The sequence below is a fragment of the Lissotriton helveticus genome, chromosome 1_1 (genome assembly GCF_964261635.1).
Source record: "Lissotriton helveticus chromosome 1_1, aLisHel1.1, whole genome shotgun sequence".
Taxonomy (NCBI): domain Eukaryota; kingdom Metazoa; phylum Chordata; class Amphibia; order Caudata; family Salamandridae; genus Lissotriton; species Lissotriton helveticus.
Window position 1 is genome coordinate 678,959,826 of NC_136057.1, and position 27,174 is coordinate 678,986,999.

Sequence of the window (27,174 nt, forward strand, 5' to 3'; positions counted from 1 at the left end):
ACTTGTTAAAGTAGGGAGAAATGAGGATGGGCCCTGAGGTGATAGTATGTTTCAATACATCAAAACCTTCCAATGCTTCGGAGTAGGGATGTAGGAGCTGACGTGGTCGGATTTCCTTTCGTAGAAGGTTGGTCAAAGGGGCCGCTAGCTCTGCAAATTGGGGGATGACCCTCCTATAGTAGACTAACATGCCCAAGAAGGCCTGTAGTTCCTTTTTTGTAGTAGGGAATGGTGTATTCACAATGGCCTTTACTTTTTCTGCCTGGTGGGTAATCACTCCATCCCCTAATACATATCCAAGGTATTTCACTCTTGGATGTGCAGCCCGTGATTTTTTGCATTGATGTGCAGACCCGCACTATCGAGTGCATGCAAAATGGTCTTCAGGTGTCTCAAGTGTTCGGACCAAGTAGGGCTAAAGACCAAAATATTGTCCAGGTATGCTGAACAGAAGGAGGGGTATGGTAATAGAATATTATTCAACAGTCTTTGAAAAGTGGCAGGTGCCACGTGTAGACCAAAAAGTAGGACAATAAACTCGAACAATCCGGCATCAGTTGAGAATGTGGTTTTCTTTCGGTCTGTTTCACAGAGGGGCACCTGCCAATACCCCTTGGTTAAATCAAACGTGGTGATGAATTTGGCATTGCCCAGCTTTTCTATAAGTTCATCTACCCTTGAGATAGGATAGGCATCATAGGTAGAGATAGCGTTAAGGGCGCGAAAATCCATGCAAAAGCGCATTGATCCGATCGGTTTTGGGACCATAACTATCGGGGATGACCAACCCCTGGTGGAGGCTCGTATTAAGCCTAGTTTCAACATCTCGTTTACTTCCCTTCTTATGGCCTCCCTCCTTGCTGCAGTTATCCGGTAGGGTCTTTGTTTTACCGTCTTGCCAATTGGTATTTCTAGCTTGTGTTCGGTTAGGGCAGTTGTTCCTGGAACATCTGAAAAAAATGCTCGAAAATGGGAGAAGGGTTTGTTGTAGGTCTTCTCTCATTCTGTCCGAAAGCTCTTCATTGGCCACGAGTCTGTCAGAGTGGAATCCTGGAAAGAGGCGGTAGGCAATGAAAGGTGTGCTGCTTTTGGTAGAGGTCCAAGCCTTTTTTTTCAGCATGGTTATGTGGTAACATTGTGTCTTGTTAAGCGTTATCTGTACTCGGTAAGTAGTGTTGCCGAGGGTTTCTGTTACCTGGTAGGGGCCCAACCACTCACTTTGGAATTTACGAGTGGAAGAAGGCAGTAGCACTAACACCCAGTCTCCAATAGAGAGATGTCTCCACCGCTTTCCTTTATCGTAGTACTTCTTTTGTTTACTCCTGCTTTTTTCCAGATTCGAGTAAGCCAGAACTCTTAACTTCCCTAGCTTGGACCTTAGTTGTTGGGCGTATTCTAACAGTGAACGCTGATTGTCTTCTTCTTCGGTCTCCCATACGTCCTTGGCCATCTCGAGGAGGGATCTGGGCTGTCGTCCATACATCATTTCGAATGCCGAACATCCCAGGTTGCTTTGTACTTGAGAATGTAACACGTATAGGGCTAGGGGTAGGAGTCGGTCCCAATCCTGTCCTTCGACTCTGAGCATCTTTTTCAGGGTGGTCTTGGGGACCAGTTATACCTCTCGACGAGGCCATCCGTCTGAGGATGGTACACCGAGGTGCGGATGTGGTGTATGTCCAGTGATCGGCAGACCTCCTTCATCAATAGGGACACGAATGGTGTTCCTTGGTCCGTAAGTACTTCTTTGGGGAAGCCCACCCTGGAAAACAGCTCCACAAACGTTTCTGCGATATTTTTGGTCGTAGGGGCCCTGAGGGGAAACCCCTCTGGGAATCTGGTGGCGTAATTCACGATAACTAATGCATATAGGTTCCCCTTTGGTGATCTAGGTAGGGGTCCTATTAAGTCCATACCGACTCTTTCAAAAGGTGTACCTATAATGGGTAGGGGTTGCAACAGTACTGCCGGTGGTCTTTGCATATTCCTTTTTTGACATATTTCACATGTCTGACAGTACTTCTTGATGTCCTTGTAAATACCAGGCCAGAAAAAATGGTGCAATACATTCTCAGTGGCTTTCTCTGCACCCGTATGTCTGGCAGTGATATGTGCGTGTGAGAAAAACAGGATCTGTTCTCAGAATGGTATTGGGACCAATAATTGTGCGTGATCACCTGAACAACCTTCTCTGTACAGGAGGTCGCTTTTGATCAAAAACCAGGGATAGGCGGGGACGGCTTATCCAGATTTCTATGGGCGTCTTCCCAAGCATTATATAACGTTGGATCACTGCTTTGTGCAAAGCGGAAGCTACGATCTAGTAATCAAGGTTCGGGGGAGGTGAGAGCAGGGAGGGGATCTGCCTGTACTCCTCTCTCTCTCTCTACTCTATCCTGGAATAGGGAGAGAAACCTGTATTGTCAACCCCCAAAACGATGTCTTCAGGCAGGGATTCTACCACCCGACCCTTACTGTGCACTGGTTTTTATTCAGGGGCACCATTGTGACTAGTGCTACTGGGTAAGGTTTTACGTCTCTGTGTACACAACGTATGTGGACCAAGGTGTCAGGAATGATCTGGGAGGGAAGGATAATGTTTATCTGGACCACTGACTGCTTACACCCAGAATCTAATAATGCTTTTAGAGTTTTACCGTTCACTTGCACATGTACATAAAATGATGTCCCCATCTCTGCTGGGTATAGTACCGCCTTTGGGATGTACCCAACCTCCATGGGATCCTCCGCTGGCTTCTTTCGGGGGCATAGACGGGCCATGTGGCCCCAGTTGCCGCACTGGAAGCACTGTGGCCCTCTGAATGGGGGTATCTCTATTCGACCTATTTTGGTTTTTGGGAGGTCCAATTGAGATTTTGGTTTCTTGTCGCTTTTTGGAGGTAGCGCACTTCTATGAGATTTCTCTGTATCCCAGGTCATTGTTTTTGGTTGGGCTCTTGAATAATTTGCAGCCATCTCGATGGCTTGTTCGGCCGTGAGATTAGAGTGTTGTTTCAACCACCTTTATGTCTCGTAGGGGAGAGCTTCCATAAACTGCTCTAGATATACTTTGGTCATAATCTCCTCCTTTGTGCTAGAGCTCGGTTTCAGCCACTTGTCAGCGGCCATTTTAAGGTGGAAGAACAGTGTCTTCGGGTTCTCGCCTGGTATTCCCCGTTCTTTCCAGAAACTCACCAGGTAGGCTTCGGTGTCTAAACCTAAGTGGTCGAGGATTACGTCTTTGATCCTCTGATATGAGGTATCCCCTTTGGGGTTGGCGACCTGGTAAGCAAACTGGGCTTCTCCAGTTAGAAGGGGCGCTAAGAAGAAGGGTCATTTGTCCTCGGGCCATCCACACGCTTGTGCCGCCCTCTCAAAATTCAATAAGAAAGCGTCAGGATCCTTCCCTGGTATGTACTTTTGGAGGGCTATTCCTGACTGATTTGGTAAGGAGGCACGTCTTTCCACTTGTACGGAGGCGCCGGGGACCTGTCCAACCTTCTGCATACTCTCAATGTGTGCTGTAATGGTGCTTTTGAAGACATCGCTTTCGGCCTGCGCTGATGTCATCTGCCTCTCAATGGCCATTCCAACTTTTCCTGGCCTTTGAAGAGATGCTGAATAAGAGTCTCCATCATGGGATTACTGATGGATGGGGATGTTAATCTCACTTCTGACACCAGTCGTGGCGGGTCCAAAAGAACAGGGCGTAGGCCAGGATGGGCCATATAGGGTTTGATTTTTCCAAAAATAAGTTTTTGTCTATGGTTAAGTCTTTCTTTGTAAAAAGGATCAGGATCCGTGATAGCGGTGGTTCCCACTCTCCTGGGAAGCGGCTTGGCAGGAATGTTCGGGCTCCTGGACTCTGGGTCTGGCCCTCGGGGATCCCGTCCGGTGAAATAAGTAAAAACAACAAAAAGAAATATCAGGACTCTTGCTCTTCAGAGCCCAGGTTGTAAAGGCAAGGAGTGAGGAGTAACACCACACACAGTGCACTGGGTGAGACGCGAGAAAAGGGGTCGGGTCTGTGCTCGTGCGGAGGTGCTGGAGGGGTATTTTAAAATCTGGTGGGGGTTGGAGGTGTTTCGGTGGTCAGGTTACACTCCTTCCTTCCCACCCACCCCGTAAACTTGCTCCGTACCTGTTCGAGCCACGCTCCTCCTGGGGCGTGGCACGGCGGGTCGCGGGGTCGTTGGCCTCCTGGCTCCGTCGCGGTCCCAGCCGGACTCGGTCTTCGGTCTTCTATGCTCTCCTCCTCTATTCCTCTCGTCACCTCGAATGCTCCCGTACGCCACTCTTTCACTCCTCCGGTGTCTGGGCATACAGGGAACCAGGAGGTTTCCGTAGATAACGCCGGGTGCGGGCTGATGTCATGTGTGGGCGGAGCCCCTTCTGGCCTAAACCCCCAGTTAAAGGAGCCGTCTTCTTGTTCGGTGTCTGCAGGGAACAATAAAGCTTTATCCTCGGAGGTCCACTCGTCGTTCTGGAAGGGAAGAAGAGTGGGAGAGACAGGTATAGCGGACCACCAGTCAGTTTCTTGTTTTGTCCTCCCGCTAGGTGACCCCGACCAGTCACACTGAGATAAATCAAATTGGTAATAAATGTTCTAATATTCTGTGCTCGCACTTTTTCTGTGATAAAAAAGGCCTACTGCCTGCATCCAGAAAGGCCCCAAAACCCGAACTGGAGACATCAAATTTTTGGCACAAAACTTCCCCTTTTGGTGATGTGGGATGCTGTGGAATTTAGGCCTGAGGGCAGCCGCCACCATGGAAAACCTACCATACTTAGACATTTTCTGATACTTAGACATCCAAGGGAGTCCAGGATCAGTGTCTTAAATAGATCCCACCACCGTTTCTTATCCACAATGCCCTGCAATCCTCAGACTTCGGCTAAAATCATGCACTTTCCTCATATTTCTGTGATGGTAAGTTCAAGAATCTACAGGGATCCACAACATTCCTACCACTCAGCATACCCCGCACTTCTCCAAATAAAAAATGTAACCCCACTTGTATTGATTGCTATGTCTAGCACATGTGACAGGAAAGGCTCCATAAAGTGATGTGGCAAACACAACACACTCACTTTATAGCACAACAAAAAAAATCTAACTCAGTACGACGAAGGTGGCCACATCCCAACTTTGAATTTAGAAAAACAAAATGCTTCTGGTGATCTCACCAAAAGCATTTTCTTTTCTTGTGCGGCTGTCGACACATTCCCGAGGGCTATACTGTAAACGTAAAAAGTTACATATAGTAAATGATGTCACAATACATCTCAAATCCCCAGCTGGCGTGAATGAATGAATGAATGAATGAATATAAAATGCATAAAGCGCTAACTTAGCCCAAGGACGTCAAAGCGCTAGTAGCAGGACGATATGCCAACAGGAGAGAGCACACTCAAATAAGGATTGTTGTAAACAGCCAGGTCTTTAATGCCTTTCAAAAAAGGGAGTGTGACATTTGCACCGAGATTTCCTCTGGGAGGGAATTCCACAACTTAGCTGCGGCAGTCGAAAAAGCTCTACCTCCCCATCTCCCCTTTTTTACCCTGGGAGTATGAGGAGGTGTTTACTTGCTGACCTGAGCTCCCTGATGGGAGCTTAGCGCTGGAATATGGATTTGATACCGTCGGAGCCCAGGCCATAGTTGGCATTGTGAGTCATACAAAGGGTTTGGAAAATGATTCTGCAGTCCAAAGGAAGCCAATGCAACGAAGAAGAGAGGACGAAACTGGGTGGTATTTTGGCAGGTCCATCACCAGCCTGGCAGCGGCGTTTTGCACAAGCTGCAGGTGTTGCACCAGTCCCTTGTTAATACCCAAATAAAGGGCATTACAATAGTCCAATCGGAACATTACTAGCCTGATGACAGCTTGTTTGAGTGAGGCTAATGATAGGAACTGAGAAATCTTCCTAATAATCCTGATTAGCCCAAAACAGGTAGACACTGTCCTGTTAATCTGTAGATTTAAAGAAAGGGACCACCAAAACTCCCAAATTTTTACAGTGGGAGACAGGACTTGGGCAGATGCACAGAGAGTCAGGCCACCAGTCCCTGGACCAAATGTCCAATTTGTCCCCTAATTTAAGAACCTCGGTCTTCTCCCCATTTAACTTCAGAAAATGTTCCACCATCTGTCACGGTTTCCCCGGCCTCTGGTAAACACTGCCTGTATAGCGGAGATCAGCGGTTCGGGAAGACCAAAAATCCTGAAACTACATTACCCAACGATACTTGCGGGTCGCACAGCGCGTGACGCTACGCGACCCGGAAACAGGACAAGAGGTGGCTGCAGAGGAGCCGCGGTGCCGATAATTCTTGTTCTGAGATCGGCAGGCTCTGTAGGTGTTTCTTCGCTCCCTGAGTATGCGGTAAGATTGCTGTATGCTCTGTTCCCCTGGATTTCTGTTGTCGACTAGGACGAGCCGGATATCGTCCCCTTGATCATGTCTGGGTGTTTTGCTGTAACCTGTGTATTCCTCCGATATACAATGGAGGTATCTTTGCTCTGACAGTGGGTTCTGACTTACTCGCTCCTCTGTTGGCTGAGACCTTATTAAGGGTCTCTTGCAGAGGAGTGTGTTAATTGGCATTTAACTTACTGGATGTGAAAAAAGTTTTGCGGTCAAGTTGTACAGTACTTTTGGGCTACGTACTCCTCTGTTGGTTGAGGTCTGATTCTTAAGATCTCTTGCGGAGGAGTCAATTAGCTTTGTCACCGGAATAGCGTATCATTTGTTACTTATGACTATCAAGAGTCCTTTTCTGGGGAGCTGACATTTGGAAACAAATTGTCAACTGATTTGTAGAGATAATGTTGTGGTCTTTAGGTTACAAGCTGTCCTTCTATGACACTGAACTAAGAACAAGAGAGTTATTGTTCTTGGCTACTTCACATTAAGATACCGCCTTTTGTTGTTTTATCTTACTTTAGGAGAGAGGTAAAGAGGGTACGTTGCCAATATTGGTTAGGCGCCAAATCCTCCGTTCCGTCACATGGGTAGGTGCCACAGAGATATGGATACTGAATGTATATTGTTGTGATTTACAGTGACTCAGTGACATACTGTTCCTTATGCCTTTTTTTTTGCTAACCAGAGAGTATGGATGTGAGCGAGCCACTGCCCTCTACCCTCTTCTCTGATTTAGGCTCAACTTATCTTATTTTACAGGTGAGGGACAGGAAACAGGTATCAAGGGGGCTCTTATGGTAATGGGTCATGCATAGTCTCTGACCTGTTGTGCTTACCCTGTGTTTTGTCTCTTCCTCAGATCGCCCTCCCTGCAGTCCCCAACCTTTCCTTCCCCCGCTTGATTACCCCAAAAGTCTGTGTAGTGACCTAAGCCAGACTTGGGGTCGTCTAGAGGTGGGTTCCTATATAGCATCATTACAACTCTGTGGATTATCGCGGAGGAGCCTGACAGAATTATCGGCCCACAAATTCTATTCCTCCCGGTTGTATTGATGTTAAGGATGGCCTCCTTAGACGACGTGATGGCAGCATTGGTATTAGTGCAGACAGAATTGTCTGCCTCATGTCAAGAAACAGCAGCTTTACAGACAAGGGTTGATTTGCTTCAGAGAAACCCGTTTCATGTAGGAGCCCCTCAGCCAACATCAGTGGTGGTAGAAATGCCCTCCAAGGTACCTTTGGCCCCACCAGAGAGATTTCATGGGGATAGAAAAAAGGTTCAGGTGTTCATGACCCAGGTGATGTTACACTTTACGTGTAAACCCAAATCTTTTTTAACAAATCAGTCGAGAGTGGCCTTCTTAATATCCTATTTGGTGGGGAAGCAGCACAGTGGGCGGTTCTCATAGTCAGGGGAAACGATCCCATACTGTATGATTGGGACAGTTTCCGAAACGAATTTGAGAAAACCTTTGATCGAAGGGCGGGGACATTTTCAGCCGACAAAGATTTGCTTGAGCTCAAGCAAGGATCTTCGGGTCTGGTCAGTTACTTAAACCATTTCCGGAGACTAGTAGCAGAAACTGACTGGCCAGAATCCAAGCAATCAGCTAACTTCTACCAAGGCCTTACCGAAGAATTGAAGGATGTCCTGGTGCAGATTGAACCGTAACCCCGTACCGGTACAGACCTTATTGAGTTGACACTCCGGTTGGATCATCGACTACGGAAAGGGGATCACAAAAGGAAGGAAAAACCTTCCCCTTTCTGTGAAAGAAGTTATTCTGTGGAAAAAACAGAAGGAAGACCCGAACTTGATCGAGATTGGAACAGTGAGGACCTCTCTAACGCTTAGTGAGAGGGATCATCGCCGTAAGCAAGGCTTATGTCTGTATTGCAGCAAAAAGGGTAATTTCCTCCGGGAATGTCCAGTGAATTCCAAGGCTGGTCGGTTTCGCCCGGGACAATTGGCTACAGTGTCGGCGGAAAAAAGGGGCGGAAAACGACAGTGCTTGAGTCCATCAGAAGGGATACACTCAGGCAAAATGACCATCCCTTCAGTCAATCTTGATGGTTTTAGCGACTCTGAACACTTCTTTTTTTCTATGGACATCTGCATAAACCAGGAAACGAAACACGTCAGAGCTATGGTGGATTCGGGAGCTACTGGCTGTTTTATGGATGGAGAGGAAGCCATTCGGTTAGGGGTAACACTCATTTGCAAGACCACACCAGAAGTGGTATACGCGGTCGATGGACAAGAACTAGAATCCAGTCCTATTAGCCACCACACTCAGGAGTATGAGCTCCCCTATGGAGGGTATCATCGGGAATTCATTTCCTTTCACATCATTCAGGCCCCCCATTACGGAGTAATTCTTGGGCTCCCATGGCTGAGAAAACATGAGCCTGTTATCAATTGGGCCAATAGGTCTTTATAGCTACAGTCCAACTATTGCCAGGTGCATTGCAATACGGTGTTAACCAGACCTTCTACTGTATTAGCCATGTTGCATCACATCGCTACGGCAGCGGAAAAGGAGGTGGCTCTTCCAACCTGCTATCAAGCCTATGTTGAAGTCTTCAGTGAAGTCAAGGCAGAAGAACTCCCACCACATAGGGATTACGATTGTCGTATCGATTTTATCCCTGGGGCTGCGATTCCTTGTGGTAGGATTTACGCCCTTACGCAGCCCGAGAACCAACATTTAAGGATTTATTTGGATAAACTTCTGAGTCTAGGTTTTATTCGACCTTCTCGGTCCGCGGCCGCCTCTCCCTTGTTTTTCATACCCAAAGCCAATGGTGAGTTGAGGTGTTGTATTTACTTCAGGGCGTTAAACGCCATAACCGTGAAAAACCAATACCCGCTCCCATTGATCACTGTGTTGTTGGAACAGGTAAGGGCCGCCGGCATCTATACCAAATTTGATCTGAGAGGGGCGTTCCACCTTGTACGCATGCAACAAGGTGATGAATGGAAGACTGCCTTTAAGACGTGGTATGGGCTATTCGAATACCTTGTAATGCCCTTTGGGCTATGTAACTCCCCTGCAGCGTTCCAATTTTTCCTCAACGAGGTCCTGAGGGAATACCTTGATGTTTTCGTAGTCCTGTACATCGACGACATCCTCATCTACTCCAATACCGGAGAAGAGCATATCTTTCATGTGTGTCAAGTCCTGCGGGCATTACAAGTAAACCATTTGTTTTGTAAACTCACAAAGTGTGAGTTCCATGTAACCACCGTGGAGTTCCTAGGTGTAATGCTCACCCCATTAGGTCAAGTAATGGCAGAATGGAAAGTGAAGGCCATAGTGGAATGGCCGCGTCCAAAGACCGTCAAGGATATTCAGAGCCTGTTGGGATTCGCAAATCTCTACAGGAGATTCATTGGTCATTTCTCTGAACTAGTGGCACCATTAACACGTTTGACCAGGAAGAATACCCCCTTTGAGTGGACAGCAGAAGTACAAAATGCTTTTGATCTCCTGAAAGAGGCCTTTACCACGGCACCTGTTATTACCCATGCTAATCCGGAATTGCCTTTTATCGTGGAGGCAGATGCATCTGAAGTCGCACTTGGAGCCGTCCTGTCGCAGAGACACGAGATGACCGGATTCCTCCATCCCATTGCATTCATGCCTCGAAAACTGAACACTGCTGAGCAGCATTATACGATAGCTGAGAAAGAGCTTTTGGCCATTAGAGATGCCATCCTTGAATAGAGACACTGGCTTATGGGGGCGTCACATCAAGTTACGGTGTTTACAGATCACCACAACCTTCAGTTCATGCAAACAGCAAGACACCTCACTCCCAGACAACTTCGGCGGATGTTATTTTTTGCTGGGTTCTGGTTTATTGTTACCTTCCGTCCAGGCATTGAGAATAAGAAGGCCGCGTGCTCAAACATCAAGATCACGCCCTACAGTCAAAAGAGACCCCTGAACGAGCTATCATAGAGCCGAATAAGGTGGTATGTGTCGTCCAGACCGATGACTTCCTACAAAAGATCAGAAGAGAAATACAGACCTTCGAGTGGAAGACCTGGCTCGAAAGTCATCCCGAGTGGAGGTTACGTCAAGGTCTTCCCATGAAAGGGCAACAAGTACTGCTACCTAACATTACCTTGCGGAAAATGGCGTTTAGGTGATGTTATGACCTTCCATATGCAGGCCATAACGGTGGAGCAAAGACCCTGGAGAAAATGCTTCGGCAATTTTGGTGGCCTGCTATTCGACCTGAGGTTCTTTTATGGGCACGGAACTGTACTACATGTGTTCAATCAAAGGTGGATCGTGGCCAAGCTCAGGGATTACTCCAAATCATGCCCACGCCTGAAAAGCCATGGGAAAGGTTTTCAGTTGACTTTGTGGTAGGGCTGCCTAAAGACCAGGGAATGACAGCTATTGTAGTGGTTATAGAATATCTGACCAAAATGGGCCATTTTATCGCATTCAAGCAAGTCCCCACAGCTAGCCAACTGGCTATACGTTTGCTTACCCGCATAGTCTGTCTACATGGTCTTCCCCAAGTCATAGTGTCCGATAGGGGAGCTCAGTTTACGGCACGGTTCTGGAAAGCTTGGTGTGAGAGACTACGCATTTCCTCTTCCCTCTCCACGAGCTTCCATCCCCAAACCGATGGCCAAACTGAGCGATTAAATCAGACTCTTAAACAATACTTGAGGTGCTTTGTTGATACCACTACTGATGCTTGGGTTGAATGGTTATGGGCAGCTGAGATAGCCTACAACAATGCCATACATTCTTCAACTAAATACACCCCTTTCTTCTGTACTTATGGGTTTAATCCGCGGTTTACCCCTTTGTGTTTGCCCTCCAATCAGGGCAGATTGCCTGAGTTACACACACGGCTAGTACAGATGCGCCGGACCCTGGTGGGGGGCTAGAAAAAATCTGGTGCAGGCCAAAGAGAGGTATAAATGACAGGCTGACAAGCACCGCAGACCTGGTCCATTGTTCAAGCAAGGGGACTGGGTATGGCTGTCTAACAGGAATATCAGGTTTTGTGAGTACAGTGTTTTCAATCCTAAATACATTGGTCCTTATCGGGTGGTGAAGCATGTCAATCCTGTAGTGGTTAAGCTGCGTCTCCCTGCACACTTCCGTATACATCCTGTCTTTCATGTGACCCTCCTGAAACCCTCTATTCGTCCGGTGTGGAAGCCTCCCAAACCAATATGGGTTCAACAGGATTTGGAGTATGAAGTGAAGGGTATTCTGGACGCTAAGAGGGTGAGGGGTAGGTTGCAGTACTTGGTCTCCTGGAAAGGTTACAGTCCGGATTAGGTCTCTTGGGAACCTGCTGCGGCGGTGCACGCCCCCAGACTGATAGCCAAGTTTCATCGTTTACATCCTGGTAAGCCATATGGCAGTCAGTGAATCTCGGAAGAGGGATGTTCTGTCACGTTTTCCCCGGCTGCTGGTAAACACTGCCTGCCTAGTGGAGATCAGCGGTTCAGGAAGAACAAAAATCCCGAAACTACATTACCCAGCGATACTTGCGGGTCGCACAGCGCGTGACGCTACGCGACCCTGAAACAGGACAAGAGGCAGCTGCAGAGGAGCCACGGTGCCGATAATTCTTGTTCTGAGATCGGCAGGCTCCGTAGGTGTTTCTTCACTCCCTGAGTATGCGGTAAGAGTGCTGTATGCACTGTTCCCCTGGATTTCTGTTGTCGGCTAGGACGAGCCGGATACCCGGATATTCCCTTGATCCTGTCTGGGTGTTTTGCTGTAACCCGTGTATTCCTCCGATATACAACGGAGGTATCTTTGCTCTGACAGTGGGTTCTGACTTCCTCACTCCTCTTTTGGCTGAGACCTTATTAAGGGTTTCTTGCAGAGGAGTGTGTTAATTGGCATTTAACTTACTGGATGAGACCTAAGTTTTGCGGTCACATTGTACAGTACTTTTGGGCTACGTACTCCACTGTTGGTTGAGGTCTGGTTCTTAAGCTCTCTTGCGGAGGAGTCAATTAGTTTTGTCACCGGACTAGCGTATCATTTGTTACTTATGACTATCAAGAGTCCTTTTCTGGGGAGCTGACCATTGGAAACAAATTGTCAACTGATTTGGAGAGATAATATTGTGGTCCTTAGGTTACAAGCTGAACTAAGAACAAGAGGGTTATTGTTCTTGGCTTCTTCACATTAAGATACCGCCTTTTGTTGTTTTATCTTACTTTAGGAGAGAGGTAAAGAGGATACGTTGCCAAGATTGGCTAGGCGCCAAATCCTCCATTCTGTCACATTGGTAGGTGCCACAGAGATATGGATACTGAATGTATATGTTTGTGAATTACAGTGACTCAGTGACATATTGTTCCTTATGCCTTTTGTTTTGCTAATCAGAGCATATGGATGTGAGAGTGCCTCTACCATCTTCTCTGATTTAGACTCAACCTATCTTATTTTACAGGTGATGGACAGGAAACAGGTATTAAGGGGGCTCTTATGGTAAGGGATCATGCATAGTCTCTGACCTGTTGTGCTTACCCTGTGTTTTGTCTCTTCCTCAGATCTCCCTCCCTGCAGTCCCCAACCTTTCCTTTCCCCGCTTGATTACCCCAAAAGTCTGTGTAGTGACCTAAGCCAGACTTGGGGTTGTCTAGAGGTGGGCCCCTTTATAGCATCAATACAACTCTGGGGATTATCGCGGAGGAGCCTGACACCATCCAAGAGGAGACTGTTTCCATTCAATTTTTAAAGTTGATGGCGGAGTCACTGATGTTCTGAGTGATGGACACCATTATTTTTGTGTCGTCAGCATACGACAACACATCCAGGCCAAAAGATTTTACCACCTTTGCCAGGGGGGCAACATAAATATTAAATAATGTAGGTCTCAGGGAGGAGCCCTGAGGTACTCCACATATTAGGGGTTTCAGATCTGAATAGAAATTGCCCAAGTTCACTGTTTGATTCCGCTCACTAAGGAAGGAGGCGAGAAGCCCCAAAGCCGATCCACCAATCCCTATCTCCCTGAGAAGCTCCACAAGCCTCAGCGGATATAGGGTATCAAAAGCTGCAAGATCAAGTAAAACCAGTAGAAAGCGCCATTCTAGAACGTCTGAGTCAGTCCTGACCAGACCATGCAATTCAACCAAGCAAGAGCCTTGTAGAAACAGATAGAAATTTCTTTTTTTAGTTCTTCCTTAACCTTTTTTCTTTGCCTTCTTTTCGTGGCTTTCATGATAGCATCAATGAGTGAGGACTTAATTGTGACTTATATCGGATGCCTTTTTGTCTGGACATATTGTTAATAACAAGAGGGTTATCAACACTATACATTTTTGAACACCTGTGCTCCCTGGTTGTAAATAACTGTCTGGTACACTATTAGATTGTAGGGCCGCCTCAATCCTGCCGTTCCAGCAGATGGTGTTTTGGGTCCAGGAAAGTGAGTCAGATTAATACATTTCTAAAGTGCGTTCTTATTCTGAGGATCTGTAAGCACTAGAAAATAAATGTTTACTGCAGCTGAACTCAATGGTACTCATTTTATCGATATTGGGAGAATAAAAGGCTGAGGGGACTTGCTCGAATTCACATCTGGAATCAAAGGGTCAAACCAAGATCCCTGCTTTAGATATAATAGTGCACAGACCTGGTGTTTGCTATAGCGACAGTCATTGGTGAGTATGTGTAATGGTTCAATGGATTCTGCCAAGTCAGGAGTGGAGGATATTGATGTGAATTGACAAGTGAGTACAGCGCCTGTAATTAAGTTCCAAAAACGAATGCCAGTATTTGGAGATTGATTGTGTCAATGTTCATTTTGGTTTTCTTTGGGCTTTCCATATACAACTTTCCTCTCTCCATCTGTACCTCACGATGATGTCTATGACGAGACAACAGAAAGAAACCATGATTTTTTTTGTTTTTTATTTTTAAGGAGAACTGTGTGTACCGCTACATCAAATGGAAAAAAGCGAATGATTTTATTTCTAGGTTCAAGTGACAGTACAATTCCTGACTGCGCAGCTCAATTGTGGTGGCTCCATCTCAAGATCCATTGTGGTAAATTGGGGGCATAACAGCACCGCCCCTTGTCACCTCTTTTCACTAGCTGTGGACTAGGACCATCTGAGCTTCCCCCTTAACCGCTTCACCGCAGGGGCCAATGAAATCTATTTTACATGCAAGCAACATCCTGCTCCTGCTCACTTCTCCACAGCTGTTCTTCCCTCTCTCTGTTGTCTTTGACTCCTCTGCACACTTCTTAGGGTAAAGGCAAACTGGAGTAACAATGGAGGTTCTGCAAATGTCACAGTTTACGGCCAAGGTAAATATACGAGCTTGTCATATGAGGTGAGTACCCAAGGGATTCAAATATGTTGGCGTGTTGGTCACCAGAGGATTGGAAACGATGGTGAAGGCTAACTCATATCCTCTGATTTCCAACACAAGGGATGACTTTGTGAAATGTTTGCAACATAATTTATCCATGTATGGACAAATCCAGGTGATTTAGAGGGTAGCTGTGCCCTGTTATGTATTCAGCCTCCTCCCATAGTTAGTTTATAAATCTATTCTTCAACAAATTATGGCTGATTTAAAGGGATTTGTATATGGGAGGTATAACTCACACTTAAACCTAAACAAGCTGCCAGTGAGCACCACATCAGGGGGTGCCAACTCCTGTATATAGGCGTCTATTTTCAAACGCATCAGCTTTCATAGCTATCAGTCTTTTTCATGCTGGCGCACCGTAGGAGAGGGGCCATCCTGGGTGTGAGGGGAGTGTGCTGCCGACTTAAAGATTCCAAAACTTGCCAAATAAAATTGAGAACCCTTCTCTCAAGGAAATGATTATCACATGGAAACATTTCTACAGGAGGCGTTGGGTGGACCACTTCCTGCACCAGGCATTAGCTATATGGCAACTCTCAGAATCCCTCATTGGAGTCTTATTGGTGGTGGAGATGTGGAGGAACTGTGGTATTCTGATTCTGGATCAATTGCTGAAGGGAGAGGCTTTAATGTACATTGATTTGCTAAGCACTAAATTCAACCTATATCCCGTGCACCATTGGCAGTACCAGAAGCTGACTTCAAAATAGGTTGGAGGCTGATCTCATTGATCTACATATGTCTCCAGTCCTGAATACATGATGTCAGCAGAGAGAAGTGGTATCTGGTATTGATGGGGTGCTTATTGTCCACCATTTTAATTCTGTAACAGAAGATGCAGTGGCAGACGTTATTGAGGCATAACTACTCGGAGGAGAATTAGGCTTCTTAGCTCTTTTCACATTGCCAATATGTGAGAGAAGCCAAGTTTGTTCAGATTCTCCCTTTTTAAGAGATGGCACAGATGGCATGAGTCCCTGCTCAGACTTTGTAAAGCTGGGCGTCTAAACCAATCTAATTGTTTGAGGTGTGAACTGCCGAGATATGACTTGATCTATATTAAGTGCCACTGTCCCGATCTTCCAACATATTGAATGTCAGAGTGGAATGTGCTTTCTCTGGTGGCTTTGAAGTCCCAGATTTGGTCCATCTTTTACTCCTACACAACTTTTCTAATGTGGAAAGGGCTGCTGGGACTCAGACATAGATGACTTGCAACTTCCCTGGCCTCTACTAAGGACACCAGAGGAAGCCCATGACCCCTGACTGTCAGAGTTGATGTGAATTGCGCTGAATGAGCACGTGGTAAATACCATCACTGAACAGACGTCAATCTTCAGATGAATATAAGCACCTCGTTGGCACATATCAGATACTGAATGGGAATTGTGAGTGTCTTCAGTTCAGACTTGCAGTTGAACAGTTACACTCCCTGGCACGAGTCACCCCTGCCATATGCATCTCCCATCTTGCTTCTCTCTTTCCCAGCCAAGGTCATCAAGAAGGCCATCAACGCCCAACTCTCATAGTTCATCAAAGCAAACCATATCCTGGACCTCTCCCAATCCAGCTTCTGAAGCAACCATAGCACCGAGATCGCTGCCACAGATGACGTCGGAACCCTCCTTAACCGAGGCAAAACTGCAGCCCTCATCCTCCTGGACGTCTTGGCTGCCTTAGAAAACGTCTCTCACTGCACCCTATGCATAAGACTCCATGAGTCAGACTACCTCCATTCCTCTCGGAACCCACAGAGACCAGCTGCAGAGTGCCTCAGTGCTCCTGCCTGAGCCCCAAGCTTTTCAACATCTAGATGGCTCCGCTCGCAGCTATCGTCAGGAACCATAAACTCAACATTTTCTCCTACGCCGACGACACCCAGCGTATTCTCTCCCTCACCAACGAACCAACAGTCGCCAAGAACAAATTTCACAATGGGATGAAGGCTGCGGACTCCTGGATGAAGAACAACTGCCTCAAGCTCAACTCAGAGACGTCTGAAGTCCTCATCATGGGCTCCACCTGCTCCACCTGGGAAAACTTCTGGTAGCCCGCAACACTTGGAACCTCCCGCACACCCACAGACCACACGCAGAACCTCAACATCATCCTGGACTCCTCGCTCACCATGAGCTGCCAGATTAACGCCATCTCATCATCCTGCTTCCACACACTACACCTGCTCCAAAAGATCTTCAAATGGAACCCCACGCACTCAGCAGAAACGGCAACACACTCTACGCCGCCATTACTCAGACACTCTTCGAGAAACTGCAAAACATCCAGAATGCCGCCGCCAGACTAATCCTCAACATCCCCCACTGCACCCACATCAACAGCCTTCTAGGAGACCTCCACTGGCTTCCAGTTAACAAAAGAGGCACCTTCAAGCTCCTCATACACGCCTACAAAGCCCTACAGAGAGTCAGACTACCTCCATTCCTCTCGGAACCCACAGAGACCAGCTGCAGAGTGCCTCAGTGCTCCTCCCTGAGCCCCAAGCTTTTCAACATCTAGATGGCTCTGCTCGCTGCCATCGTCAGGAACCACAAACTCAACATTTTCTCCTACGCCGACGACACCCAGTTTATTCTCTCCCTCACCAACGAACCAACAGTCGCCAAGAACAAATTTCACAATGGGATGAAGGCTGTGGACTCCTGGATGAAGAACAACTGCCTCAAGCTCAACTCATAGACGTCTGAAGTCCTCATCATGGGCTCCACCTGCTCCACCTGGGAAAACTTCTGGTAGCCCGCAACACTTGGAACCTCCCCCACACCCACAGACCACGCGCGGAACCTCAACATCATCCTGGACTCCTCGCTCACCATGAGCTGCCAGATTAACGCCGTCTCATCATCCTGCTTCCACACGCTACACCTGCTCAAAAAGATCTTCAAATGGAACCCCACACACTCGGCAGAATCGACTACGGCAACACACTCTACGCCGCCATTACCCAGACACTCTTCGAGAAACTGCAAAACATCCAGAATGCCGCTGCCAGAGTAATCCTCAACATCCCCCACTGCACCCACATCAATAGCCTTCTAGGAGACCTCCACTGGCTTCCAGTTAACAAAAGAGGCACCTTCAAGCTCCTCATACACGCCTACAAAGCCCTACATGATGCAGGGCCTGCGTACCTCAACCATGGCCTCGCATTCCACATACCTACCAGAGACCTCTGCTTCACCCAACTGGCCCTGGCTACTGTCCTATGTATCCGCAAGACCACAGCCACAGGAAGATACTTCTCCCACCTTACAGCAAAACCTGGAACATCTGCCTATCCACCTTAGGCAATCACCATCACTGCCTCAATTCAGAAAGGATCTCAAGACCTGGCTCTTCGGCTGAACCATAGCACCTTGACAGACCTGCAACCCTCCCCATAACCTTGAGACCCTTGTGGGTGAGTAATCGTGCTCAACAAGACACTAATTTAATGATTGAACTGAAGCAACTGGAGAGATGTGGAATTTTTCATCGAGCAATATATTGGGGAGAGTCCAGTGCATGGATAGTTTGTGATCTCCCTGTGAATCTAGCCTTTATGTACCACTGGGTGTCTCAGGGGCTCGTAGGCCTATTTGTCTATTTGTTCGTATCAAGGGAAACAAGTATTTTGCAGCAACATGTTTGCTACGATCCCAAGCTATTTAGTTCCAGTCTTCCTAATTTTGGTATAGTGACTGTTTTCGTACCTTGACTTCAAAACCAGTATCCCCCACTTGTGTACTCTCTAATCCACAGCCGTGGTAGAAGGTATGTCCTCCTACCACAATGCGTAGTTGATCATCATGTCTGAGTGACACCTGTGTTTCTACTATGACACAAAATCAATGCGTTTGCACCCCGCTTGTTTCATGTAGCGGACAAGGGATCAAACATCACTCAATATGGAAATTGGGTAATAGCCTTTATTTTCCAGGTTAGTACAGCATGCTTGACCTCTGCCAAAACGTCCCCTTAACACCCCTGTAACTAGTCCTCCCTTTCTTCCCCTGGGCCCCTCCCAGTAGGAGTGACCATCCAGTAGGGTCCTAGTGCTCTGCGCGAACCTTTGCCTGCTGCAATGCCACATTTTGGAAGAATGGCATTTGAACGGTGTGTAGTCTAAATATCGAGTTTTTATTTTCGACTGGACACAATATCGACTCCAGAATATCGAGATGGCATTAATGTCGAGGTAAGTAATATCGATGTATTTATTATCGATTTTCATGTTTGTTAAAAAAAATCGATTGAAAAAATATCGAGTAAGTAATATCGATAGTAAAAAATATCGTTATTTTTAGTAGTTTAAAAATATCGAAAGTCAAAATATCGGTTTTAAGAATATCGAAAGTTGTGTTATCGACAGTCATGATTAAATATATGTTATTTTTTTATGTATTTATATTGAATTTTTTTTTATAAACAATTAATAAATATAAAAATTTATTCAAATAGTATAATAATTTCTAGGAGCGGGTAGTGGGTTTTTAGGGGAATAGGGTGGGAAGTAATTTAATTATAATTAATTAAATATGTAAATTTATTAATTGGTAGTAATATTTAATTAATTGTTAATTAAATAATATTTTTAATTATATTAAATTTAATTGCTAATTATTTTAAGTTAATTGATTAATTGGTAATTATGGTAATTTAAATAATTTATGTCATGTAGCGGGTTGTGGGTTTTTAGGGGAATAGGGTGGGAAGTAATTTAATTATAATTAATTAAATATGTAAATTTATTAATTGGTAGTAATATTTAAATAATTGTTAATTAAATAATAGTTTTCAATTATATAAAATTTAATTGGTAATTAATTTAATTTAATTGATTAAATGCTAATTATGCTAATTTAAAATATTTATGTTATGTAGCGGGTTGTGGGTTTATAGGGGAATAGGGTGGGAAGTAATTTAATTATAATTAATTAAATATGTAGATTTATTAATTGGTAGTAATATTTAAATAATTGTTAATTAAATAATAGTTTTCAATTATATAATGTTTAATTGGTAATTAATTTAATTTAATTGATTCATTGCTAATTATGCTAATTTAAAATATTTATGTGATGTAGCGGGTTGTGGGTTTATAGGGGAATAGGGTGGGAAGTAATTTAATTATAATTAATTAAATATGTAAATTTATGATTTGGTAGTAATATTTAATTAAATGTTAATTAAATAATATTTTTTAATTATATAAAAATTAATTTGTAAATAATTTAATTTAATTGATTAATTGGTAATTATGTTAATTTAAATAATTTATGTCATGTAGCGGGTTGTGGGTTTATAGGGGAATAGGGTGGGAAGTAATTTAATTATAAATCATTAAATATGTAAATTTATTAATTGTTAGTAATATTTAAATAATTGTTATTTAAAAAATATTTGTTGATTATTTATCATTTAATTGGTAATTAATTTAATTTAATTGATTAATTGCTAATTATGTTAAATTAAATTTTTTATTTCCTGTAGCGGGCTGTGGGTTTATAGGGGAATAGAGTGGGAAGTAATTTAATAATAAAGAAGGAAATAATAATATTTATTAAAGGTATACAACGTTTACCACGCAACTTTTACTACGCACTACCATTACAACGAAAATGTTACTACGCAAATACCATTATAACGCATGTATTTACAACGTATTGTTTTACAACGCAGGTACTTTTACAACGCATACCATTACAACGTAAGTATTTGTTAGTATATAATTATATTTAAAATGTTATAGGTTTGGGTTTTTGGGTAAAGGTTTTTTTTTAGCGTTCAGGGTCAGTTTTGGGTTTTTGGGTAAAGGGGTATTTTTAGGGTTCAGGGTCAGTTTTGGGTTTTTGGGTAAAGGGGTATTATTAGGGTTCAGGGTCAGTTTTCAGTTTTTGGGTAAAGGGGTATTTTTTAGGGTTCAGGGTCAGTTTTCAGTTTTTGGGTAAAGGGGTATTTTTAGGGTTCAGGGTCAGTTTTCCGTTTTTGGGTAAAGGGGTATTTTTAGGGTTCAGGGTCAGTTTTCAGTTTTTGGGTAAAGGTTTTTTTTTAGTGTTCAGGGTCAGTTTTCAGTTTTTGGGTTAAGGGGTATTTTTAGTGTTCAGGGTCAGTTTTCAGTTTTTGGGTAATGGGGTATTTTTAGGGTTCAGGGTCAGTTTTCAGTTTTTGGGTAAAGGGGTATTTTTAGGGTTCAGGGTCAGTTTTCAGATTTTGGGTAAAGGGGTATTTTTAGGGTTCAGGGTCAGTTTTCAGTTTTTGGGTAAAGGGGTATTTTTAGGGTTCAGGGTCAGTTTTCAGTTTTTGGGTAAAGGGGTATTTTTAGGGTTCAGGGTCAGTTTTCAGTTTTTGTGTAATGGGGTATTTTTAGGGTTGAGGGTCAGTTTTCAGTTTTTGGATAAAGGGGTATTTTTTGGGTTCAGGGTCAGTTTTCAGTTTTTGGGTAAAGGGGTATTTTTAGTGTTCAGGTTCAGTTTTCAGTTTTTGGGTAAAGGGGTATTTTTAGGGTTCAGGGTAAGTTTTCAGTTTTTGGGTAAAGGGGTATCTTTAGGGTTCAGGGTCAGTTTGGGGTTTTTGGGTACAGGGGTACAGGGTAAAAATTACGTTTATACTTGGTGGAGTTGGAATAGTAATTTGTATGGGTCCAGTGTCCAGCACCTTCCCTGATGTTATACTTGGTGGAGTGGGAATAGTAATTAGTATGGGTTCAGTGTCCAGCACCTTCCATGAGTTTACAATTGGTGAAGTGGGAATTGTAATTTGTATGGTTTTAATGTGTAGTATGGTTTTGTGAGTTTATAATTGGTGCTGTGTAAATAAGAAAACATTTTTAATACAAATAACTATTATTGGTAGGATACTATAATAAAGTTTTAAAATTACATATAAAAAATTTGTATTAATGATAATTATTGTTATTGTAGTAGTTAAAAGATAAATACATTTTTACATTTATTAAAATTTAAAATGCATTTTTAAATAGAATATTTCATATGCAATTAATAATCATATAGAATAATAAAGAAGGAAACATACACAGGGTTAAATGGAATAAATGAAAAACAGTTTATTAACATATACAAAATAAATTGTGAGTAGAGATGTATTTTTTATTTCTATTGAAAATTGTAAGTAAACAGTTTTTATTATCCCAAAAAATATATGAAGTGCATATATATGTTTTTAACAAATAAATGATATTTAAATATTTATATGTTTATTCACATATATTGTAATTAAATTAGTTAAAGAAACAAATTGGTAATATGTACTTTTCGTTTAATAACAATTATGTTATTCACATAGACATTGAATATATTGTCCTAGATAAATATGTATATTTGTTTTATAACAGTAACATTTTTGTTTTTTACAAAGTTATCATATTTTGTTTTACAAATTAATATTATGAATATTTAACATATTTATAATATTAATTTTAACATAGATAAACACATAAATACATTTTTAGATACATACATAATGTTTAAACTAATATGAGCTATTTTTATAAAAAATTATTTGTAACAAGGTTATATATTCACATTTGTTTAACATATAGATTATTTTCAACATGTATATATAAATAATAACATATTATTTAAAGTAACAGATAACAGTTGAATAATTATTTGAAAGTAATGAATATTTAAGAAATAATTTTCTACAATTTAAATAATTATTTACACTTAATATAATACTCAGTGTATTTTTTTAAAGTGTTGAAATATAGAAATTAATGAGGTTTTTGCTGTATACAGGGACTACTTTTTAACCGCGTAATGTTATTTAGGCTTATTTGGTGCTTCAACAGATCGCGGTTGGATGCTGCTTCGCGTTAGAGAGGGTAAGTTTGTTTTTATTGTATTTTATAAGTTAATGAAGTTAGTGTTAGTGTATGTGTGGTGTGTTTAAGTTTATGTACATAGGGTTATTAAGAGAAGATTGTGTTTTCGGTTTTAGGTAGAGTGTACGATATTTAATTTTTACCGCGTTTTAGTTGTAGGTGTGTGACGTGAGCTAATATGTTTAAATGTTACAAAGATAATATGTTTGGTGTATAAATATGTCTTTTTATATATGTATGGGTGTTTTTGTGTGGGTGGGTATGTATTTTATTTTTTCAAGGTTATCGTCGCGTTTTACTGTTTTTGAGGAGGTCCTTATTTTTCGATCAGAGTTGTGTGACGAGTATTATATACTCTTATTTTAGCACACAAATGTTTTGGTTTTCACGTTTTGCAGGAGCGTTTTTTTTTTACAAATTACTATTTCGGGTTTTCAATGGTATATCGTGTGTTTTACATTGGAGAGGAGTCGCTATGGATTTGCTTGTATTTTTGCAATTTTTTTTAGGCTTCCATCGATTGAATGGGTTTTTGCTATGGTGTCGTATGGATTGCTTGGAATTGGATTACGTTTGAAGGTGCAACAGAAAGGTAATTTTTTACAAAACTTTTTATGGGTGGGGAAACTGTTTTAATGTTTGCTTTAGTTACGTTGTATGTAACATTTTGTAAATACATTATCTAAATACATTTTATATATGTTAATATTATGTATTTGATAATTTAATTGCAAATTGTTACATGTAAAAATTAAGGATTTTCAAAAAAAAAAGCTTAATGTCACGTGTATAGTTATGTTATGTTTTAAAGAATAGTTTTTGCAATCATTGATAGATAGTCTAGTCCTTTGCTAGTTGGATAGAGGGTAACTTGACTTTGGAGTGTGTTATACATTTTTTTCCTTTCTTTGGTGAGTTTAGGTCCGATCAAAGTTACTGATTGCTCCATTCGGAGCTCCTGGTAACTCTGTTCTTTTTGTAAGGATTGTATTAATTTGTGAAGGGTAGGTGTTCCTCGGCCTGTAGTTGCTTGGAAGGCATTGTGCCATCCTTCAACTGCATTGTTGGTTTTTGCTTCCTTATTTAGTGTGCTAAGGTAGACATTCCACCTAGCTATTTGGTATTTGGGTTGTCTTCTATGGCCTGATCTGTGTAGCCTTCCTACCCATGTGTCTTCGAAGTAGTCAAGCATAGGGCTTAGTCTTTCTTCGTTTCTTTTATAGTAGGGGCTGTCTATTAACAAGTTATAGTGCCCAGTTACATCTGTCAGTGGAACATAGGCTAGGGCGATGAGTTTTTTTATTTGATAAGCAAAAGTGCTATCAGTGGCGTATTGGATACTCAAGGTAGATTGTTGTAGATGTCGCCAGATACATTGGTTAAAATGATAATAGCAACCTTGTATTGCTGTGTGTGGGTATGTTTTAAGGATGGTGTTTATCATAGCTTTTTCAAAGTCAATGATACTTTTTTGTGGAAAATAGTTGTTAGTATGTTGCTTGACTTTAGTTAGTATTTCTTGATAGGTAGCTTGCTGTTTGTTTGGTAGAAGGGCATAAAGGAATGGAATATTAGCATTTTGGAAATGACCATGGATAGTGTATAATTGATAAAAAGGTTTGGGACATACAGAAAAAGTACCATCCATCATCCAAGTTTGGCATTGGGTAAGTTTAGTCATGTTGTTTGCTGTGGCAAACAGTATGATTCTTTTATCTTTACATTTGTTGTCATAGAGTATAAAATCATCTTTATTGTGAGTTACAGAGAGTTCAGGGGGAATTTGCACTTCTTCAAAAGTTTTTGGTGTGGGAGGAGTAGTGCATGTTGCTCTTTTTTTTCTAGCTATAGTTTTTTTTAGGGAATCGATAGATGCTAATTGGCTAGAAGCATGTTGGGGAAGTACACTTAAATGGTGTTTTAGAATAGCAGTTGTTAGTTGATCAGTACTAGTACTAGCTTCTTTAAGGGAATCAAACATTTGTCTAATCTCTATTTCTGTTACATTAGGTGGGTGATTATGTTCCTTAGTATAAGTAACAGTAGTCTCCTGAGTTATAGCTCTACCATAACATTTGTTGGCATAATATTTCGTACACTTCCAAAAAACTTTCAAATCTTTTTGTTTCTCTTGAGTGTAGACATATCCCATGTAACAAAGAAGCATTTTCCCTTTTTGTGAATAAATGAATTTAGCTCCTTCAGTCATGCTTGTATTGTAGTGCTAGGAGGTAATTAAAAGAGAATGTCATTACATTTGTTCAAAAAATAATGTTGTATTCTAATAATACAGTTTTTTTTCACAACAAATTTTATTGAATAAATCAAGCAAGGCAATCAATGTGGCACCCCACAATCAGGAGAAACCACGAAGCATTTGGATACATTGTATATTGCAGGATCTGAATCCGATCTAGAATCATTGCAAATCATATATATTAGAAACTACCCCCCCCCGTCCCCACCCCAAACTCCCACCACCCACAACCTATCCTACCCCGTTGTCCCACCCTAACCCTGTGCACGTGTGAAGAAGAAACCACGTTGTGTGAGTACAGTGTGGCCGGCATGGCGCAAGTCACAGGCCCATGCATAGGAGGAAGTCTAGAGCTCCTCCTCAGGTTCGACCGGGGGATCCAGTGGCAAGTCCCTATAATCGGCCCACCTTTTCCATATCTTAAAGTGCTTGCGGGGGCATCCTCGCGCTTCAAATATCGGTCGCTCCAGACCCATACAAAAATCTAATCCTGCTTTCCATGCACACAGAGGAGGGGCCTGTTCGTCTTTCCAAGCCCGTGCTAGGTCTCTCTTGGCTAGGACAAGCCCCAGTAGCAGTAGATGGCGCATATAAATATTCCCCCCCACTCCCTCAAGAATATGAAGCAATCCTAAACGATGGGTGCGTGGCAGGTTCCTGTGCAGCACTTCAGACAGGCAGTCCCACACACCTCTCCAAAAGCCAGCTATTCTTGGACACAGCCATACAGTATGAAGCAGCGAGCCCACCTCCACCCCACAACGCAGGCATTCCGGCGATTCAATCAGTCCAGCTTTCCATAGTCGCTCGCGAGTAAAATAAGCCCTGTGGAGAATTTTAAATTGGATAAACCTGAGCCTCATTGCGATGGCAGTCCCTCGCGGGGATTCCAGAGCCTCCCGCCAATCATCCTCGTCTATGGGACCAATATCCGCCTCCCAGGCCGTCCGCAGGGGAAGGAGGTCGGAAGCGCAGTGAGTGACCACCGTTTGGTATATTCGGGATACTTTTTTGTCTCCGAGATCGCCCATGAACAATTTCGCCTCAATAGGGCTGAATTCGGGGAGCGAGTCCAAGTCGGCAATGTATGGTGTTAGCGCATGCCGAAGCTGCAGATAGCGGAAGAACTGGGTCCGAGGCATGTGGAACTCCGTACTGAGTTCCTGGAACGACTTGAGAGCAACTCCAGACATCACATGACCCAGCGACGAGATCCCGATCGCGTCCCATCCACCGAAACCCGACAGGGAGGCCAGTGCAGGCAGTCGACCGTTACGCCACAGCGGTGTTTCCGCAGTCAGCTTACCCCACCAGCCCATGCGTCGCAACGCTTGACGCCAAACAATGAAGACAGTTTTTGTGACTCTAGGCAACTCCCGCCGTAGCCGAGCAGAGTAGAGGAGCATGTGAAGCGAATTGTCACCCATCAGCGCGCGTTCTAACGCATAGGCCGGGTCACCCCTATCACCGTACCACCAGTCAATTCAATTCAATTCAAAGAATCTTTATTCGGTGATTAAAAAACACCATAAAAGCACACTCAAATATACATAGTAAAAAGTCATTAAACATTTCAAGGTTCATTGTACAGTAGATTTACAAAACATAAATACAACAATATAGCCATATTTACCACTTAAAAGTTAGAATAAAAACATTTCAATCTTCTCCTCTAGTAAGCCTTAAACGAAGTGCTACCTTGATAAAATTCATAATGCTACACAGTATTAAGGGTTCCGCAGCTTTCTGTAAGAATACTAGTGCCTCCCTAGCGTGGACCAAATTAGCTTTTTTCAAAAGGTTTACAAGATATCTGCGTCTGGGCATTGAGTAAGAGGGGCAGAGTAAAACAAAGTGAAGGGAGTCCTGCGGAGACCTGTTGTCGCAGCCGCAGGGCCCCTTCTGTTCTACTGATGTAGCAAATCCCGCTGGTGATGCCAACATAAATGGGAGTAGGTTCAATCTGAAACGGCACATCAAGAACCTATCCTGTGCATTATGCATGAGGTACAAGTATGGCTCCATACCTTCCACGCTCTTCACTAGGCGATGGGCCCTCACTGTCTTTTTGCACCCTTCAGCCTCATCTCTGCGTAGTTTTTTCCGCTCTAGAAAAATTCTCCCTACCTGCAGTTTGTTCTGGGCTACAATAGTTGCAGGATGAGTAAAGAGGTTCCCAAAACCTAGCCCCTCTAGGGTGTTCTTCACATAAAGGAGCCAGGGGATGCGCATACACTTGTCCCTCTCTAGGCAGTCCGATAAAATT